Source organism: Callospermophilus lateralis, unplaced genomic scaffold (assembly GCF_048772815.1).
Source record: "Callospermophilus lateralis isolate mCalLat2 unplaced genomic scaffold, mCalLat2.hap1 Scaffold_86, whole genome shotgun sequence".
Taxonomy (NCBI): Eukaryota; Metazoa; Chordata; class Mammalia; order Rodentia; family Sciuridae; genus Callospermophilus; species Callospermophilus lateralis.
Genome location: NW_027516693.1, coordinates 2,931,028 through 2,952,131, shown reverse-complemented (window position 1 = coordinate 2,952,131; position 21,104 = coordinate 2,931,028). Strand labels below are relative to the sequence as shown.

Sequence of the window (21,104 nt, the reverse complement as noted above, 5' to 3'; positions counted from 1 at the left end):
GACCCTGCCAAAAAAAGTAGAAAGTTTGGCACTCAGGATAGCCAGAATCAAAATGAACTGCTCAGAGAGATAGAACCCATGCTGAACTTTCTTATCAGCAGAAGCAAATGGGTCAAAAAAAGGCACCTGCCAAGGTGGAGACAAAAGACACAGGAATCCATGTAGACAGTTAAGCCCCCAGGTGCACATGAGTATGTTTGCATGTATTTGTGTGTGTGAACTCCCTGAGACTCACCATTGCAACTGAGATCCAGCCTGAGCTATCCCACACACCTAAATATACACTCCCATGTGACAACCCTTCAACCCGAAAAGGATAATTTTAAAATGTGCATGGACCTAGGCTGAATCTCTCTCCACAAGACCCAAGCCCATCAATTATCACTGCATGGTAACCCCTGTTTTCCCATTTCAATCCCATGTAATCCTCGATGACCCCTGTAAGGTGGTTTTTTTTTTGTGATCCACACTTCACATGTGCCAAGACTAAGTCTAGAGGAGAACCACCCTTCCTGAGTCCATACAGCAAGTTAAAGGTACATGTGCATCTTGCATTCAGGCCTGTGGCCCATGCCAAGGCCAAGGGAAGAGAGAAATGGTCTGAGCCCTTGACCAAGCTTGACTGCCTTTGACCCTGACCCAGCCAAAGACCAGAAAGAATTGTAGGAGGAGAGAGGAGTCAAATGAAAGAACTGATCCCAATTCCCACAAGCTGCTGTCTTGATTAGATTAAGTGAGAATTGAGGTGAGAACTTAAAGGACAGGAACCAGCACCTCTGTGTTGACCATACTGCCACTTTCTGGTTCTCATGAGGGGAGAGTTAGCAACACCATGGGAGAAGCTGTCCTCTTCTCCAGGAGAAATCAGCTGGATGAGGTGGTTCTAGAAGGGTCAGAAGATGAGGAATAGAAGTTTCTGTCTGTTCTTCTATTCTTAGAGCATGTCAGCCACTAGCCCTACAGACACTATGCTGCCATACTTTCCATCTGTATTATCTTCTGTTTGCTCTCTGCATATGTTTTCTGCTCAATGCTACTGATGATCCTCCAGGAGGAATGGCATGTTCAATAGCATACTTGTAAGCCACAGAGAGAAAATATTGTTCTTCATTGGACAGTGGCTCATTGAGCTCTGTCTCATTCTTTGTGGCCAGGGCAACATCTTTGGAGTGCTCCCCCTGATCAGCCAGTTGGGCTCTCTGCACCAGTTGCTCAGAGTCCACCATCTTCACTGTATGGTTCCAACTGGAGGAAAAATACCAAGGTGTTCTGCAGGTTTTGTAGGGAGGCTATGGTGTTTCTGGAGCCCAGGTGCAGAGGGACCTACCCACAAAGAAAGCAACTGAGACAGTGGTGGCAGGGCTATGGGGCCCTTTATTTTAGCAACATCTTTCATGTCATAGGAAACATTCAACCCTTTTGTTCTGTTCCTGGCTTATTTCTTAGAATGCTCTTCCAGGGTGGTTCTCATTGTACTGGATTGGAAAGGGTGGGGGTAGGCAATGTAGCCAACAATATCATGAAGGTGGAGGCCAGGGTCAAGGGAGGAAGGGCATACTGACCTGTCACTGCTGCCATGCCTCCTGCAGGGAAAATGGAAATAAGGGCAAAGCTAAAGTTTCAGACTCAAGTGCTATCCGATAATGTGTGTATATTTGTGAACTACCATTAGCATAAATTTGGAACAATAACATTGCTGCTTTCTCCAAACTCTAATTAAATGTGGACCAATATTGTTGACCAAGAGGTATATATCACTAGCTAAGCACGCTTAAGTGGCAAGATGCTGTGGTGTTTTCAGAGCTGCATGTAGCTATTTGGATTCAGAACATACTGAACCCTGCAAGAGAAAATAGACTCAGCTTCTGCACTCTGCTGGAATACCAGTGGGCAGAGCCTGGTGTTAAGAGCTGCTTCACTGCAGAGGCCTTCTGCTTACATGGACCTCAACAACCAGTACAAGTGGGAAACTCTCCTGACCCTGTGAGTACCTTTTAGTGATTTATGGGCACTTTTCATATGTATCAATATAAAAGAGATTTTTTGATATGGGAGGTTAAATAAGTTTTAAAAGTGATGCCAGAATCCACTTACTATTAAATACCAAATAATCTTATAGTAGAATTTAGGATAGGTTGCATGCTTGAAACTAGAATATTTATCCCTTGGTTTGGTATTTTCTTTTCTCTGAAAAAAAACATATTTGAAAGAGCCACATCATTAAAACAATCTAAGAAAGCTAAGAAATTCAGAATTTAGACATTTATCTCACTCTTAGAAAAAAGTATTGATCAATAAGGGGGAGAGTTTGCTGTAGTACCTATTATGGGTTTGGGGAAGGAAATACTTTGGAGTCAGATTTGGTTTTGAAGTAGGGAGATAACCCAGAGAAAATTGCAGTTACCCAAAGAAGAATATGGGTACAAATACTAAAACAAAAATAGTTGATATATGTTCTAGAAATCTTATTTCTGTAACTGGCTAGTAGACTGGTTGAGCATATGGATACAAAGGATGAATTAGGAATAGTTGAATTTATTAATCAATTGAGTAAGATTTCAGAGAAGCAGTTTGGTAATTACTTCAGAGAAAACTTTGAGATTTTTATTTTGATGTTTCCTGTTTGAGGGGACTAAATAGGCAGTCTAATGTTTGTGAAAAAAAATCAAGTAGTGTTGAATCAAATGGCATAAATGTTGAAGAATCAGCAGTGAAATGACATGGAAAGTTAAATAAATTTAAAGATTGGTTAACAAAATAGCATGAAAAAAGAAAGTAACACAGACTGGAACCTAGCCTCATGTAGGTCAAGTGTTGGCTATAGGAAGAAACAGTAAGAGATAAGTGGAACATAAGTTTGAAGAAAACAGAAAGTTTTCATATCTGGACAGTCAGCTAATGTTTCTAGGAGGATAAGATTGCCATTTAATTTTATACTTCTGAACAAACAGATGTTTCTATTTGATTTGGAAATAAGGGGCTTATTTTTGATTCTGAAACAAGATAATAATGAAATAAGATAATGATGAAATAAGATAATAAAGAAATAAATAATAATGGGTTCTTTGGCAACACTATCAGTTTTAATTCTTCTGAGTACTACCTGGGTTACATAGCCTACAGACACCATTTATCTGTGGCTTATTTATTTCATTTGTTAGAGGTTCCTTGAGTTGAAGAAAGTATTTTCACTCTGAAATGACAGAATATTTAATGCAATTTCTGTAAGTGTTGAGTTTCATGATACTTTAATTCTAAGAGAACCACCATGTGCACACCACCTATGTTGCTTCCACTTTAGAGAAACATTCTGTGTGACTTCCGAATCAATAACCCTCCCTTGCCATGACCAGTGTAGCCAAACTAGCAGGTTCCTGTGACAGGCAATGGGAGATTGGAAGAATAAAGACTCACATACTCAGATTGTGAAAATAACAACTGGGATTGTGTGGAGTGCTGCTCTTGGATAGAGAAGCAGATCTAAAGAATTATGCCAGCAATCTTTATTATATTTATCTCATTAATTAGATTAAAGACTACACAAGTATTATTCTTTGTATTTATGAAAGTTTCAGAGTTAGAAACATTATGCAGCTTATACCTCAGTTACATTTTGCAGTTGAAATATGCAATGTTAGGAGCATTGTGTATCTCTCAAGAAAGTCCATTGTTTAAAGTTACTATTATGTGGGCAGGTTCAAGAGCAACAGAGGTGGTAGAAAATTATGGTTGTCTTAGCTTAAATAAATTTCTTCATTCCCCAGGAGCTCTGTGACTGAGAGCAAAGTTGAGGCTGATAAGACTCTAGCACAGAGCCTCCACTTGAAGGGCATTGCCATAGCAACTGGGCATCCTACACCTTTGTACAGAAACTTTCCATGCTTGCACCAAGCATGCCACAGCCAAAAAGTCATCAGGGACCCTCTTCTTAGACACTGATCTTTCAATCACTGTCACCATTCTCCACACTCCTCTTCCTAGGGAAATGTTTTTTTTTTTCTTTTGCTTTTGTCTGTGCTTCATGGTTGCCATTAAGTACTTTTCTCTGCTTATCCACTTACTTGGAGCTTATTCTCTTTATCTTTTCATTTCAAAATTATATTTCTGCTCTTTATACAATTTTATTTTTTCAAACTTCCTTCCAGCATGTTGATGCTGAGCCGTTAAAAAATTATTAGTGGGAACAGAGGATTAACTAATATACAAAGCAAGATGATGAATTAGACTGCATTTGTGAATGAGTGAATAAACTAATCAATGAAAATATGGGTGTGGGGGTTAACCTTCAGACTCCCAGAAAATGCTTAAAATCACTCACTGTCCTTTTGATAATATTAATTCTGCCTATCCAAGAGCAATGTAGATATTTCCATCTTCTAAGGTCTTCTTTGACTTCTTTTTTTGGGGGGTTCTGTAGTTTTGATTGTATAGATCTTTCACTTCTTTCATTAAGTTGATTCCCAAGTTTTTTTAGGTTATTGTAAATGTGGTAATTTTCCTCATTTCTTCTCAGAGAAAAAAAAAACAACACTACACAGATTTAATGCAATTCTGACCAAAATCTCAATGACATTCCTCATAGAAATAGAAAAAGCAATCATGAAATTTATTGGAAAAATAAGAGACCCAGAATAGCTAAAGCAATCCTTATCAGGAAGAGTGAAGCAGGTATCATAACTATACCAGAACTTAAACCATACTACAGAGCAATAGTAACAAAAACACAAGGTATTGGCACCAAAACAGACTGGTAGATCAATGGTACAGAAGAGAGGACACATAGACAAACCCACAAAATTACAATTATATTAGACAAAGGTGCCAAAACATGAACTGGTGAAAAGATAGTCTCTTTAACAAATAGGGCTGGGAAAACTGGAAATCCATATGCAACAAAATGAAAGTAAACTCTTATCTCTCACCATGCAGAAAACTCAAAGTGGATCAAAAACCTAGAAATTAAACAAGAGACTCTGCATCTAATAGAAGAAAAAGTAGGCCCTAAACTTATCATGTGGGATTATGCCCCAACTTTCCTTAAAAAGACTCCTATAGAGCAAGAATTAAAACCAAGAATTGATAAATGGGATGGAATCAAACTAAAGAGTTTCTTCTCACAAAAGAAACAATCTGTGAGGTGAACAGAGAGCCTAAATCCTGGAAGCAAATATTTTCCCCTAAAAGATCAGATCACTAGGGGCTGGGGATGTGGCTCAAGTGGTAGCACGCTTGCCTGGCATGCATGCAGCCTGGGTTCAATTCTCAGCACCACGTACAGACAAAGATGTTGTGTCTGCCGATAACTGAAAAATAAATATTAAAAAATTCTCTCTCTCTCTCTCTCTCTCTCTCTCTCTCTCTCTCTCTCTCTCCTCTCTCACTCTCTCTTTAAAAAGAAAAGATCAGATCACTAATCTCTAGGGTATATAAAGAACTAGAAAAGCTAAGCACCAAAAAACAAATAACCCAATCAATAAATGGGCCAGAGACCTGAACAGACACTTCTCAAAAGAGGATATACAATCAATCAACAAATATATGAAAAAAATGTTCATCATCTCTAGCAATTAAAGAAATGAAAATCAAAACTACTTTAAGCTACCATCTCACTCGAGTCACAATGGCAGCTATTATGAAGACAAACAACAGTAAGTGTTGGCGAGTATGTGGGGAAAAATGTATACCCATACATTACTGGTGGGACTGCAAATTGGTGCAGCCAATATGGAAAGCAGTGTGGGGATTCCTTGGAAATCTGGGAATGGGACCACCATTTGACCGAGCTATCTCTCTCCTTGGTCTATACCCATAAGACTTAAAGACAGGATACCACAGGGACACAGCCACATCAATGTTTATAGAGGCACAATTCACAATAGCTAAACTTTGGAGTCAACCTATATGCCCTTCAGTAGATGAATGGATTAAAAATGTGGCACATATGCACAATGGAATTTTCCTCAGCAATAAAAAAGAATAAAATCATGGCATTTTCAGGTAAATGGATGGTGCTGGAGAAGATAATGCTGTGTGAAGTTAACCAATCCCAAAATACAAATGCTGAATGTTTTCTCTGATATAAGGAGGCTGAGTCATAGTGGAGTAGGGAGGGGGAGCATGGGAGAAATAGATGAACTTTAGACAGGACAGAGGGGTGGGAGGGAAAGGGAGGGGGCAGGGAGTTAGCAAGACTGGTGGAATGTGATAGACATCATTATCCAAAGTACATGTATGAAGACAAGAATTGGTGTCAACATATTTATATACAACCAGAGATATGAAAACCTGCTGTATATGTGTAATGATAATTGCAATGCATTCTGATGTCATTTATTTTTTTTAAATCACTGTCCTTACTTTTGTACACAGGTGTAGGATCTATGAACTTATAGAATACCAAAGGTGAAAAAACTGCTATCAGTATTTGGGCACTCTTTCTCAGCTGCCTACACTGTAATGAGAAACAGGCAATAGTGCTCCCAAAGACAGGTACCTAACCTTGCTGAAACTGTATATATTGCTTAGGTGACAAAAATAAATGCAATTAATTTTCTGGAATAGTTTTTTTCAGCTTGTCTTCTGTATGCTCAGTACCTTGAGGCTAATGTGAAGTGAAGAAGACCTTTTTTAACAATTAACAATTTATTTGTGTCCTATAGTCTCTTTTGGATATCTAGGTGTCTTTTAAAGATATTGCCTTTTATATTTGCTGCATCTTCTCCTGCTGCTTAGAATGAAGTCTGGCTATTAATTGAGAGGTGGGAAATATCTTATATATGCTCATAGATATGAAGTAGATGGAAATCTTGGAACCAGGCCTAAGTATAATGAATGGAGTTCTTTGCTGCTATAGGTATCACATCTGTTCTGGTCACAAAACCACTCTAGTCATTCATGGTTTTGGGGAATGATATGTTTGGAGAAAGTGAATACTGGGCTTGAATCATTCCATCTGCCTGTTTATTCTACTTCTGGGCCTCTAGTAATGTACCTGCTTTCTAAGCACCTCCATTTGAGCTCAAGAGAAGTCACAAAAGTGTCTGGACCCCTCACATGCTACATACAAGAACATAGACATACAGAGCATAGCAGATCTGCATCCAGATGATTTTTCTAGTCCATCTTTGTCAGAACAGCATCATCTTCCAAGCAAACACTGCAGAATAGGAGCAGAAACTGTACTGGGGCTCCATTTCTCTGAAATTTTGCTAACACATCAATGTCAGAAGCCTTTTTTTTTAACTTTGCCTACATCCTTTCACAGTCTGTCAGCTTAGAAAGACTACTTTCTTTTCCTCTCTAAAAGTACCTTTCACAAATTTTATATTCCCATTTCCAAGGGACAAGAAGTGCCATGACTCAGCTGTAGATGAGAAGCAAGAAGAGAAAGCTGCTTTCATGTGATAGCACACAACAAAGGGATATTTGCAAATTATTATATTTACAAAAATCATTAGATTTATACCCTATAATGGATATGATATAAAATCCAATGCTCTTTTTACTATTGGAATTCTAAAGTAGAATGTGCTATTTCATGAAGCAATATATATCCATTTAATAAATAAAAACTTTTGAAATAGCAAGCCAATAAAATACTGATGGCTTTGAATAAGGCAAAATACTCTTTTACTAAATGGATGTAGCACAAAAATCAAATACTGAAAACAGACTTAAAAACTAATGACAGTATATTTTTAGCTTCTGAACAGTAGTGTTGCATGTCATCCCAGAGTGTCTTTTACAGTAGAGCATAACTTGACTGTCATTCAGGCACTTCAAATGCACACCACACACACACACACACACACACACACACACACACACACACACACACTCAGAGAAACATAGTTCTAAGTAATCATTCTCTGTGACTCTAACACTTGACTTTTCTTAGAGAAGCCCCATTTTAGTCAGCTGAATAGAGGCTGCAAGTTTTATCTGAGTTCTATGTGTGGTAATCATTAAAAAAAAGGTTTGTTGGGAAGTAGCTCTATATTAGAATGCTTTCTTAGCATACATGAAGTCCTGGGTTCAATTCCCAGCACTGCAAGGGAGAAAGAAAAGGTTGATAAAGTAACTTTTTGTACTGTTTATACATTTACTGAAGTAATTAACTACATACTGACCAAGAAAATAATCTTAAGGATTTATCTACTGACTATCCCTTAAGTTTGAGACTTGAAAAGAATAGGGAAAAAAAGAACTAGTACCTCCTAAGTCTTACATAATAGATGCAGTGCTGCTGCATCAGTCAATAGACACTTAGGTTTTTTACATTTTTATCTGTCGTGAATAGTGTTCCAATGGGACATGGGCCTACAAATGTCTCTTGGATATACTGATTTTATTTCCTTTGTATTTGAATTCAGTACTAGAAATGCTGGATCATATATAGGTTCATTTTTTTAAATATTTATTTTTAGTTGTAGTTGAATATAATATCTTTATTTTATTTATTTTTATATGGTGCTGAGGTTCACATTCAGGGCCTTACACATGCTAGGTGAGCACTCTACCCTCTGAGCCACAACCCTAGGCCATGATTTTAATTTTTTTGAAGAATTCCCATACTGTTATACACAATGAACATATTGATTTACATTTCTGTCAGCAAAATGCAAGGGTCCCCTTTTCTCCACATCCTTCCCAGCATTTGTTATCTTTAAATATGTTGACAATAACCATTGAAGCTAGAGTGAAGTGAGATCTCATTGTGGCTTTAATTTTCATTTTCCTAATAATTAGTAATATTGATCATGTTTCCTATACCTCTGAACAATCTGTATGTCTTTAAAAGTATGTCTACTTAGATCTATTGCACATTTTTAAATCAGGTTACTTGTTCTTTGCTATTGCATTGTTTGCATTCTATATATATTCAGGCTGTTAACCAATTATCAGATAATATAGTTTACAAATATGTCCTCCCATTCTGTAGGTTGTCTCTTCATTCTTTCAATTTTTATCAATCTTGTGCAGGAGCTTTTCAGTTTGTCTTCTCTTTTTCCCCGTGCCGTAGTTTTTTTTTTTTTTTTTCCATAATATCCTAGACCATTCTAATGTTCTGAAGAATTTTCTATGTTTTGGGCACCTCAATTTTAACTCTAATCTGAGTAAACACATCCTCAAAATGTCTCTTTAAACTTTCTTTCCTTTCATTTAGGCAATACTGCTCTATGTCTGTATATGCCAGTATCATTAAAATAGTATACTGTACAAGTTTGTTTTGTAAATGTCATTAGAAATATACAATGAACACAAATAAACACATTCAACAGTATTTTGTATTTTTGCTTTGATACTGGTAAGGAATTTGAAATTCTTCCTTCTTGAATTAAGCTTTTGATTTTTTAAAAAAATCCCTTAATGGTTTTCATTGCAGATCCAACATTCTGTAAATTCTTCTCTCCATTTTATATATTGTTTGCCTCATCCTTGTGCACTTTTTAATGAAAAAAAAAGAGCCAGTCAAGGAAAGAAATCCTTACAAAATGAAACTCCAGTGCAGCTGACTTCTACTATTCTTCAACCTTATGTTTATTAGCTGTTTGGTTTTGTTATGAATTATTATTTTAAAGAGATTAAAAATTCTCACAAGGCATTACCTCTCAAAGCATATTCTGCTGGGTGAAATATGATAATAAATGGGGGACAAAAGGAAGAAGTAGGAAAATGATAGCCAGAGAATACAAAAGGGAAATGAGGAAAATGTGATATTGAATTCCTTCAATGTCTTAAGAATCCATGACTCAGGAAGAACCCTGAACAGAAATCTAATTCTCCAAGTGTTGGACAAAGTTAATTAATTTGCAAATATATTTTATCTTGTAGTGACAGCCATGTGTGCTCTGGGAAATGAGGAAAAAGGAGGCTGAAAAAGGAGGCTCAAGCATGAAGAAATGGCAGGCTCACACAACATGACGCTAAACCTAAAAAATTGAGGTGACACCAGCTCATTACATCTCCTCCCAAAGAAATTCTCATAATAGGGTGGTGTTTTGATTAAGGTAGTGAAGGGGGCACTTGGCAATGCACTCAAAATACTGCTTCTATTTACTCTGCTGTGTACTTAAGTTTTTTCCAAATGAATTGTGCCTGCAGGGAGAAGGGTCATTCTGGCTTTTGTTATCAGCCCAAATAGGGTGGCAGATTGTTTACTTTTCTTTCTTAAGTCCTCTGGCCACTGTGTCCCTTGCCTTAATCTCCAGTATTTTATGTTTAATTCACTCACAATGAGGAGGAATCTTAATTTACTTCATTAAGTGACTTGCACTTGCAAGATTCTAGCACAAGGTGCAGTAGAGACTCTTGGGCCATTTCTATATACAGATATCTAGTAATAAAGATACATTCCTCTTATTCAAATCACTTCACATGGCTATATACTTTTACATCATTGTCAGAATAATTATGAATTCAAAACTGTAGTAACAGAGAGAAGAGCAATAAAAGCCTACATTCAAAGTGGAGTCAGGCCATGCTTTATTCTCAACTTCTCCAATTATCTGCCGTTGCAAGAGTGAATTTTTTCGTCTAATTTGTTGAGTCAGCAACTTCTCATCTTGTGGAACACAAAAGAGAAAGTGGTTATTAGCGTAGTGAGCAAGAAGGAAATAACTAAAGATAACTTGAAGATAAAGTTGGATATTTATTACAAGAAAACTTTATGAGTGCCTTTGTAGACCATATGATAATGTCTGACATGTAGTCTAGGTATAATAGGAAGGCATTGAAAGTGTTTACAGAGAAGAATTAAATGACTTATGTTTTTTTAAAATAATATTATAGCTACCATGCACACATTGGATGGAGGAGAAGAAATGGTAGAATTATGGTTGGTGTTTTAGGTGTGTAAAATAAAGTGTGTATTGAAAAGTTTGGCTGATGGAATACTTTTACTGGAGGTAGAAAGATTAGACCGTGCTAAGAAACCAATAATATAGAAAATTACTTTAAAATAGGAGCAGATCAGAATATATTTCAGGCTTATTTTGAGCAACTGAGTGGTCATAGGCACCAGATTATTCATCCATCTTTGAGCTTGGGTCTTACATACTCTTTTTTTTTTTTTAATTAATTTTTATTGTAGGTTGTTCAAAACATTACATAGTTCTTGATATATCATATTTCACACTTTGATTCAAGTGGGATATGAACTCCCATTTTTACCCCATATACAGATTGCAGAATCACTTCAGTTGCACAACCATTGATTTACATATTGCCATTCTGGAGTCTGTTGTATTCTGCTGCCTTTCCCATCCTCCACTATCCCCCCTCCCCCCTCCCCTCCCCTCTTCTCTCTCTACCCCCTCTACTGTAATTCATTTCTCCCCCTTATATTTTCCCTCCTTTCCCCTCACTTCCTCTTGTATGTAATTTTGTATACCCCTGAGGGTCTCCTTCCATTTACATGCAATTTCCCTTCTCTCTCCCTTTCCCTCCCACCTCTCATCCCTGTTTAATGTTAATCTTCTTCTCATGCTCTTCTTCCCTACTCTGTTCTTAGTTACTCTCCTTATATCAAAGAAGACATTTGGCATTTGTTTTTAAGGGATTGGCTAGCTTCACTTAGCATAATCTGCTCTAATGCCATCCATTTCCCTCCAAATTCTATGATTTTGTCATTTCTTAATGCAGAGTAATACTCCATTGTGTATAAATGCCACATTTTTTTTATCCATTCGTCTATTGAAGGGCATCTAGGTTGGTTCCACAGTCTTGCTATTGTGAATTGTGCTGCTATGAACATGGATGTAGCAGTGTCCCTATAGTGTGCTCTTTTTAGGTCTTTAGGGAATAGACCGAGTAGTGGAATAGCTGGATCAAATGGTGGTTCCATTCTGAGCTTTCCAAGAAATCTCCATACTGCTTTCCAAATTGGCCGCACCAATTTGCAGTCCCACCAGCAATGTACAAGAGTACCCTTTTCCCCACATCCTCGCCAGCACTTGTTGCTGTTTGACTTCCTAATGGCTGCCAATCTTACTGGAGTGAGATGGTATCTTAGGGTGGTTTTGATTTGCATTTCTCTGACTGCTAGAGATGGTGAGCATTTTTTCATATACTTGTTGATTGATTGTATGTCCTCCTCTGAGAAATTTCTGTTCAGGTCCTTGGCCCATTTGTTGATTGGGTTATTCGTTATCTCATTGTCTAATTTTTTTAGTTCTTTGTATATTCTGGATATTAGGGCTCTGTCTGAAGTGTGAGGAGTAAAGATTTGTTCCCAGGACGTAGGCTCCCTATTTACCTCTCTTATTGTTTCTTTTGCTGAGAAAAAACTTTTTAGTTTTAGTAAGTCCCATTTGTTGATTCTAGTTATTAACTGTTGTGCTATGGGTGTCCTATTGAGGAATTTGGAGCCCGACCCCACAGTATGTAGATCATAGCCAACTTTTTCTTCTATCAGACGCCATGTCTCTGATTTGATATCAAGTTCCTTGATCCACTTTGAGTTAACTTTTGTGCATGGCGAGAGAAAGGGATTCAGGTTCATTTTGTTGCATATGGATTTCCAGTTTTCCCAACACCATTTGTTGAAGATGCTATCCTTCTTCCATTTCATGCTTTTAGCCCCTTTATCAAATATAAGATAGTTGTAGTTTTGTGGATTGGTTTCTGTGTCCTCTATTCTGTACCATTGGTCCACCTGCGTGTTTTGGTACCAGTACCATGCTGTTTTTGTTACTATTGCTCTGTAGTATAGTTTGAAGTCTGGTATAGCTATACCGCCTGATTCACATTTCCTGCTTAGAATTGTTTTTGCTATTCTGGGTCTTTTATTTTTCCATATAAATTTCATGATTGCTTTCTCTATTTCTACTAGAAATGCCGTTGGGATTTTGATTGGCATTGCATTAAACCTATAGAGAACTTTTGGTAATATCGCCATTTTGATGATGTTACTTCTACCTATCCATGAACAGTGTATATTTTTCCATCTTCTAAGATCTTCTTCTATTTCTCTCTTTAGGGTTCTGTAGTTTTCATTGTATAAGTCTTTCACCTCTTTTGTTAGGTTGATTCCCAAGTATTTTATTTTCTTTGAGGATATTGTGAATGAGGTGGTTGTCCTCATTTCCATTTCAGAGGATTTGTTGCTGATATACAGGAATGCCTTTGATTTATGCGTGTTGATTTTATAGCCTGCCACTTTGCTGAATTCATTTATTAGCTCTAATAGTTTCTTTGTAGACCCTTTTGGGTCTGCTAGGTATAAAATCATGTCATCTGCAAATAGTGATAATTTGAGTTCTTCTTTTCCTATTTTTATGCCTTTAATTTCTTTCGTCTGTCTAATTGCTCTGGCCAGTGATTCGAGAACTATGTTGAACAGAAGTGGTGAAAGAGGGCATCCCTGTCTTGTTCCAGATTTTAGAGGGAATGCCTTCAGTTTTTCTCCATTCAGAATGATGCTAGCCTGAGGCTTAGCATAGATTGCTTTTACAATGTTGAGGTATGTTCCTGTTATCCCTAGTTTTTCTAGAGTTTTGAACATAAAGGGATGCTGTACTTTGTCGAATGCTTTTTCCGCATCTATCGAGATGACCATATGGTTCTTATTTTTAAGCCTGTTGATGTGGTGAATAACATTTATTGATTTCCGTATATTGAACCAACCTTGCATCCCAGGGATAAATCCTACCTGATCATGGTGCACAATTTTTTTGATATGTTTTTGTATCCGGTTCACCAGAAGTTTATTGAGGATTTTTGCATCTAGGTTCATTAGAGATATTGGTCTGTAGTTTTCTTTCTTTGAAGTGTCTTTGTCTGGTTTAGGAATCAGGGTGATGTTGGCCTCATAGAATGAATTTGGAAGTTCTCCCTCTTTTTCTATTTCCTGAAATAGCTTGAAAAGTATTGGTGTTAATTCCTCTTTAAAGGTTTTGAAAAACTCTGCTGTATACCCATCCGGTCCTGGGCTTTTCTTAGTTGGTAGTCTTTTGATGGTATCTTCTATTTCCTCAATTGATATTGGTCTGTTTAGGTTGTCAATATCCTCCTGACTCAATCTGGGCAAATCATATGACTTAAGAAATTTATCGATGCCTTCACTATCTTCTATTTTATTGGAGTATAAGGATTCAAAATAATTTCTGATAATCTTCTGTATTTCTGAAGTGTCTGTTGTGATATTGCCTTTTTCATCCCGTATGCTGGTAATTTGAGTTCTCTCTCTTCTTCTCTTTGTTAGCGTGGCTAAGGGTCTGTCGATTTTATTTATTTTTTCAAAGAACCAACTTTTAGTTTTGTCAATTTTTTCAATTGTTTCTTTCGTTTCGATTTCATTAATTTCAGCTCTGATTTTAATTATTTCTTGTCTTCTACTTCTTTTGCTGTTGTTTTGCTCTTCTTTTTCTAGGATTTTGAGTTGAAGTATTAGATCATTTATTTGTTGGTTTTTTCTTTTTTTAAGGAATGAACTCCAAGCAATAAATTTTCCTCTTAGAACTGCTTTCAATGTGTCCCATAGATTCCGATATGTTGTGTCTGTGTTTTCATTTATCTCTAAGAATTTTTTAATTTCCTCCTTGATGTCTTCTATAACCCATTGATCATTCAGTAACCTATTGTTCATTCTCCAAGTGATGCATGATTTTTCCTTACTTCTTTTATCGTTGATTTTCAATTTCATTCCATTATGATCAGATAATATGCATGGTATTATCTCTACTCCTTTATATTGTCTAATAGTTGCCCTGTGACATAATATATGATCTATTTTTGAGAAGGATCCATGTGCTGCTGAGAAAAAAGTGTAACTTCTTGATGTTGGGTGGTATATTCTATATATGTCAATTAAGTCTAGGTTATTAATTGTGTTATTGAGCTCTATAGTTTCCTTATTCAACTTTTGTTTGGAAGATCTGTCCAGTGGTGAGAGAGGTGTGTTGAAGTCTCCCATGATTATTGTATGGTGGTCTATTAGACTCTTGAACTTGAGAAGAGTTTGTTTGATGAACATAGCTGCACCATTGTTTGGGGCATATATATTTATGATTGTTATGTCTTGTTGGTGTATGGTTCCCTTGAGAAGTATGTAGTGTCCCTCTTCATCCCTTTTGATTAAATTTGGCTTGAAATCTATTTTATTTGAAATGAGTATGGACACTCCTGCTTGTTTCCGAAGTCCATATGAGTGATATGATTTTTCCCAACCTTTCACCTTCAGTCTATGTATGTCTTTTCCTATCAAATGCGTCTCCTGAAGGCAGCATATTGTTGGGTCTTGTTTAGTGATCCATTCTGCTAGCCTGTGTCTCTTAATTGGTGAGTTTAAGCCATTAACATTTAGAGTTATTATTGAGATATGGGTTGTTCTTCCAGCCATATTTGTTTATTTATGTTACTAAACATGGTTTGTTTTCCTCTTTGATTATTCCCCCCCACCTTTACTGTACTACCTCCCGCTGTTGGTTTTCATTGATATTTTCCATTTCCTCTTCCTGTAATATTTTGCCGAGGATGTTTTGAAGAGCTGGTTTTCTAGCTGCAAATTCTTTTAACTTTTGTTTATCATGGAAGGTTTTAATTTCATCTTCCATCCTGAAGCTTAATTTCGCGGGATACACAATTCTTGGTTGGAACCCCTTTTCTTTCAGTGTTTGAAATATGTTATTCCAGGATCTTCTAGCTTTCAGAGTCTGTGTTGAAAGATCAGCTGTTATCCTGATTGGTTTACCCCTAAATGTAATCTGCTTCCTTTCTCTTGTAGCTTTTAAAATTCTCTCCTTATTCTGTATGTTGGGCATCTTCATTATAATGTGTCTAGGTGTGGATCTCTTATGATTTTGCACATTCGGCGTCCTGTAGGCTTCTAGGATTTGGGATTCTGTCTCATTCTTCAAGTCTGGGAAGTTTTCTCGTATTATTTCGTTGAATATATTGCTCATTCCTTTGGTTTGGACCTCAATACCTTCCTGTATCCCCATGACCCTTAAGTTGGGTCTCTTTATGTTATCCCATATTTCTTGAATGTTCTGCTCATGGTTTCTTAACAGCTTTGCTGAGCTGTCTATGTTCTTCTCCAGTTGAAATACTTTGTCTTCATTGTCTGATGTTCTATCTTCTAAGTGTTCTACTCTGCTGGTAGTATTCTCAATTGAGTTTTTAAGTTGGTTTATTGTTTCCTGCATTTCCAGGATTTCTGTTTGTTTGTTTTTTATAACCTCTATCTCCCTGTATAATTGATCTTTTGCTTCTTGGATTTGTTTATGTAATTTATTGTCGAAGTGGTCGAAGTGGTCTTTCATTGTCTGATTTTGCTGTCTAATGTCTTCCTTGAGACTCCAGATCATCTGAAGCATGTATATCCTGAATTCTTTATCTGACATTCCATCTGCTGCAGATATTACCTCTTCTAAAGTTGAGTTGACCTGCATTGCTTGTGGTCCTTTCTTTCCTTGTCTTTTCATACTGATCGCGTTTCTTTCTGCTTGGTGAAACTGTTGTGTTATTGATTTTTCCCCCTATATATTTATATTGCTCTTGTATAGCTGCAAAGTCTCCCTCGCAGGCTTTGGCGGTGGCTCTGCCCCTCCTCCAATTGAGGCAATGTGCCTTCCACGCCAGGAGGCCGCTGTACCTGTACTTTCGATGGGCCTGTTCTTTCGGTGGTCACAGGTCCGCCTACCTTGCAGGCGTGAGCAGCGGCTTTGCCCCTCCACTGGCCACTAGGCCTGTTCTGTCTGTCGGTTGCAGATCTGTCTACCTAAAAGGCGCTGGTGGCGGCTCTGCCCCTCCCCTGACCGGGGCGATGTATCTGGCGGGCCACTGGGCCTGTTTTGTCGGTGGTCACGGTTCCGCCTACCTTGCACACGCGTGGAGCAGCTGTTTCATTAGTGCCTGGGCACACTCTCCTTGTTTGCCTCCCTCAGGCCCTAAGTTTGTAGAGCTTGGGGCTGAGAACCCCCAGCAAATTTGCTTACCTTCTGGTAGCCACGCCCCCGTATCTGGTGCAAGAGACCTCAGTTGTCAGCACTGGTGGGAGCTGTAGCTGGGAGACCCGCGCCGCGCGGCTCCCGACGGCTCCTGCGTCAGCACCGCCTCAGCTCCCGCCGGTTCCCGTGCCGCTGCCGCGGTTCCCGCCAGTTCCGGCCGGCTCCCTCGCCGCTCCTGCTAATTTAGAGTCCGCTGGGAAGGAATCTCTTTGGCCGATCTTTGGTGACTTCCCCTCTCTGCTATGGCGGGCCCCTGGCTCCTTGCAGGAGTGACCGAAGGGAGAGGTGGAACTGGCTTGTCTCTGGTCTGACACAATCTCTGGTTTTAGTTCCCAGTTCGCTAATTCATAGAGGCTTGGTTAGATTTCCTTCCCATCCTCTCAAGGGGGGGAGCCCTTTCCTGGGTGGGCAGGGCCGTTAGCAGAGCCGGAAGGGCACGTGCCTTCTGTCGGGCCAGGCGGGGACCCTTCTGGCTGTGCTGGGCCGCCGGGGGCGCCCACAGAGCCAGGCAGATGGCGCCCGCGTGGCTAAGAGCCGGGCGGGGTGACCCTTTGCAGAGCGGGTGGGCCGCCAGGAGTGCCGGGATGGTGGGAGCTGTCTGCCGGCCGGGCAGGGACCCTTCTCGACGAGCAGGGCCGCTGGGGGCGCTTGTAAAGCCGGGCGGCTGCAGCCTCGTGGCTAAGAACCAGGCGGGCGGGGTGGCTGTTTGCAGAGCAAGAGCGGAATGGCGGGAGCTGTCTGCCGGCAGGGCGGGGACCCTTCTCGCAGAGCAGGGCCGCCGGGGGCGCTTGTAAAGCCGGGTGGCTGCCGCCGCGTGGCTAAGACCCAGGCGGGCGGGGTGGCTGTTTGCAGGGCAAGAGCGGGACCGCCAGGGTAGCCGGGATGGCGGAAACTGTCTGTTGGCCGGGCAGGGACCCTTCTCACTGAGCAGGGCCGCTGGGGGCGCTTGCAAAGCCAGGTGGCTGCAGCCACGTGGCTAAGACCCAGGCGGGTGGGGTGGCTGTTTGCAGGGCGAGAGCGGGGCCGCCAAGGTAGCCGGGATGGTGGAAACTGTCTGTCGGCCAGGCAGGGACCCTTCTCGACGAGCAGGGCCGCCGGGGGCGCTTGTAAAGCCGGGTGGCTGCAGCCTCGTGGCTAAGAACCAGGCGGGCGGGGTGGCTGTTTGCAGAGCAAGAGCGGGATGGCTGGAGCTGTCTGCCGGCCTGGCGGGGACCCTTCTCGCCGAGCAGGGCCGCCGGGGGCGCTTGTAAAGCCGGGTGGCTGCAGCCGCATGGCTAAGACCCAGGCGGGCGGGGTGGCTGTTTGCAGGGCAAGAGCGGGACCGCCAGGGTAGCCGGAATGGCGGAAGCTGTCTGTCAGCCGGGCAGGGACCCTTCTCGCCGAGCAGGGTCGCCGGGGGCGCTTGTAAAGCCGGGCGGCTGCAGCCTCGTGGCTAAGAACCAGGCGGGCGGGGTGGCTGTTTGCAGAGCAAGAGCGGAATGGCGGGAGCTGTCTGCCGGCAGGGCGGGGACCCTTCTCGCCGAGCAGGGCCGCCGGGGGCGCTTGCAAAGCCAGGTGGCTGCAGCCACGTGGCTAAGACCCAGGCGGGCGGGGTGGCTGTTTGCAGGGCGAGAGCAGGGCCGCCAAGGTAGCCGGGATGGTGGAAACTGTCTGTCGGCCAGGCAGGGACCCTTCTCGACGAGCAGGGCCGCCGGGGGCGCTTGTAAAGCCGGGTGGCTGCAGCCGCGTGGCTAAGACCCAGGCGGGCGGGGTGGCTGTTTGCAGGGCAAGAGCGGGACCGCCAGGGTAGCCGGGATGGAGGAAGCTGTCTGTCGGCCGGGCAGGGACTCTTCTCGCCGAGCAGGGTCGCCGGGGGCGCTTGTAAAGCCGGGCGGCTGCAGCCTCGTGGCTAAGAACCAGGCGGGCGGGGTGGCTGTTTGCAGAACAAGAGCGGAATGGCGGGAGCTGTCTGCCGGCAGGGCGGGGACCCTTCTCACCGAGCAGGGCCGCCGGGGGCCGCTTGTAAAGCCGGGTGACTGCAGCCGCGTGGCTAAGAACCAGCCGGGTGGGGTGGCTGTTCGCCGAGCGAAAGCAGGGCCGCCAGGGTAGCCGGGATGGCGGGAGCTGTCTGCTGGCTGGGCGGGGACCCTTCTGCCACGCTGCTCTGGGCCGCCTGCCGCTTGCAGAAGTGGCGGGTGGCCGTGGGATTGGACTCTGAGCCCGCGCTGCCGGTCAAGTTTCACTTGTCTGGGGCAAACTGTCACGTCTAATAAACTTACTAATTCTCGGCAGGTCTCCTTTCAACGGAATTTTGCTAGAAGATCCTCAGTAGGTAGAATGTAGCTGTTTTAATTGGTGTTTCTGATCCCGTTAATGTGGAGATATTGAAAGTGCAGCTTCCTCGCCGGCCGCCATGTTGGATCCCTCTCTTACATACTCTTCATAGTTTATATTTAATGTATGAGCGAGATTACCTCCACAAATTTTCCATTTGGTGCTATGAAAAAAGTGGCAGCTTGGGAGGCTGAGAAAGGAGGATCATGAGTTCAAAGCCACCTCATCAACTGTGGGGTGCTAAGCAACTCAGTGAGACCCTGTCTCTACATAAAATACAAAATAGGACTGGGGATGTGACTCAGTGGTTGAATGTTCCTGAGTTCAATCCCGGCTATCACTCCTCCTCGCCCAAAAAAGGAGACTATCAACAAAAACAGTATTACCCAAAGAATGTCTTTACTAAAATGGAGCCAGAAAGTCATTAAGAAAAAATGACTATTGATACACTTCTCACATTGCCACCTGGAAATGTGCAAATTTTTGTGCACCTGTACATTTTCACTACAGGCATCTGAAATAGCCAGATAATTACATTGTGTATAGAGGAGGGGGCTGGGGATTGAACCCAGAGGTACTCAAACACAGAGCCACATCCCCACAGCCAGTTTTCTATTTTATTTAGAGACAGGGTCTCACTGAGTTTCTTAGGGACTACCTAAGTTGCTAAGTTTTGTCTTGACTTGAGGTCTTCCTGCCTCAGTTTCTTGAGTCAGTGGGATTAGAGGCTTGAGCTACCATACCCATATTTATTTGATTCTTTAAGAAAATACCACTATAAACAGGGTTGAGACTGGCTGATGTGCTGTAAAAATTTTGAATGCAGTAGAGTGGTGTTTTGTGTTCTTTTTTGCACCTCAGTGTGGGTAGAAACTAATTCTTGTTCATTATGCCTGAGTCAACAGTGATATGCCCACCTATGAAGACTACTGCCAAGTGGCTCCTGTTTAAAAAGATTCTACCCAGCCTCCCCAGACATGTAGCACCACCGAGACCTGCTTAAAGTGGCATGGATAAAGAGTTCTCAGACTGATAGGATGTCAGTCGGATCTCAGTTTTAGAATAAGGCCAGGGCGAATGATCAATGAAAGAATAACGAGGCAAAGAGTGAGGACCCATTGATTTCTTTTTTTGTACTGCTGCATATGTTTGATGACACTTTGGATACACCAAGACCCTTACCAGGTGTGTGTGTGTGTGTGTGTGTGTGTGTGTGTGTGTGTGTGTCCCATATCCCCTGAGAATATGGAGGAAAAACCTTTTTTTTTTCAGTTTTCACATGAAATGTGGAGCAGTGAGTCACTTGGCAGATGGCTACTGCTTCCATGTTTATATATCAATCTTTAATCTCCCATCCTAAAATAGAAAATAACCAATATCCTTCAGTGAACATGTCCTGTGTAGTGGAAACATTCCCGGTACTCAGACTTCAAATTTATGAATGGACTGTTTCTTGCATATGGATGGGGAAGACCTCCTATGTCCATGACTTTTTGTATTCCTCCTGAAATTTCACCAGTACCCAGAAGGTGCAGGTGGTTTTGTGTAAAAGTTGTATACCAGCTCCAAGCTCCGTGAAATGGTCATCTATTGGCTTGGTGAAGGGAATACTGAACATCACTTCTGAAACTTATAAATCACTGTGGAAGGTAAGGCTTTCAGAGTAAAACCCTGCCTGGATGGTTAGAAATCCAAATAGGATGAGCAGTAGGAGTCTTTACCATAGCCTTGGTCCTGTGGAGAAGTTTATGAGGTGCTATGGTCTTCCCTATGTTTCTGGCCCCAGGGACCTCTTTTCTTATGAAAACCCAGGAAAAAAGTTTCAAAATTTGAATAGAGTAT

At 41.2% G+C, this 21,104-nt stretch overlaps 1 pseudogene; it reads left to right on the top strand.

The window, feature by feature from the left end:
• The first annotated feature begins 1,939 nt into the window (after positions 1-1,939).
• Positions 1,940-21,104, top strand: part of LOC143387821 (E3 ubiquitin-protein ligase Mdm2-like) — a 36,806-nt pseudogene continuing 17,641 nt past the window's right edge.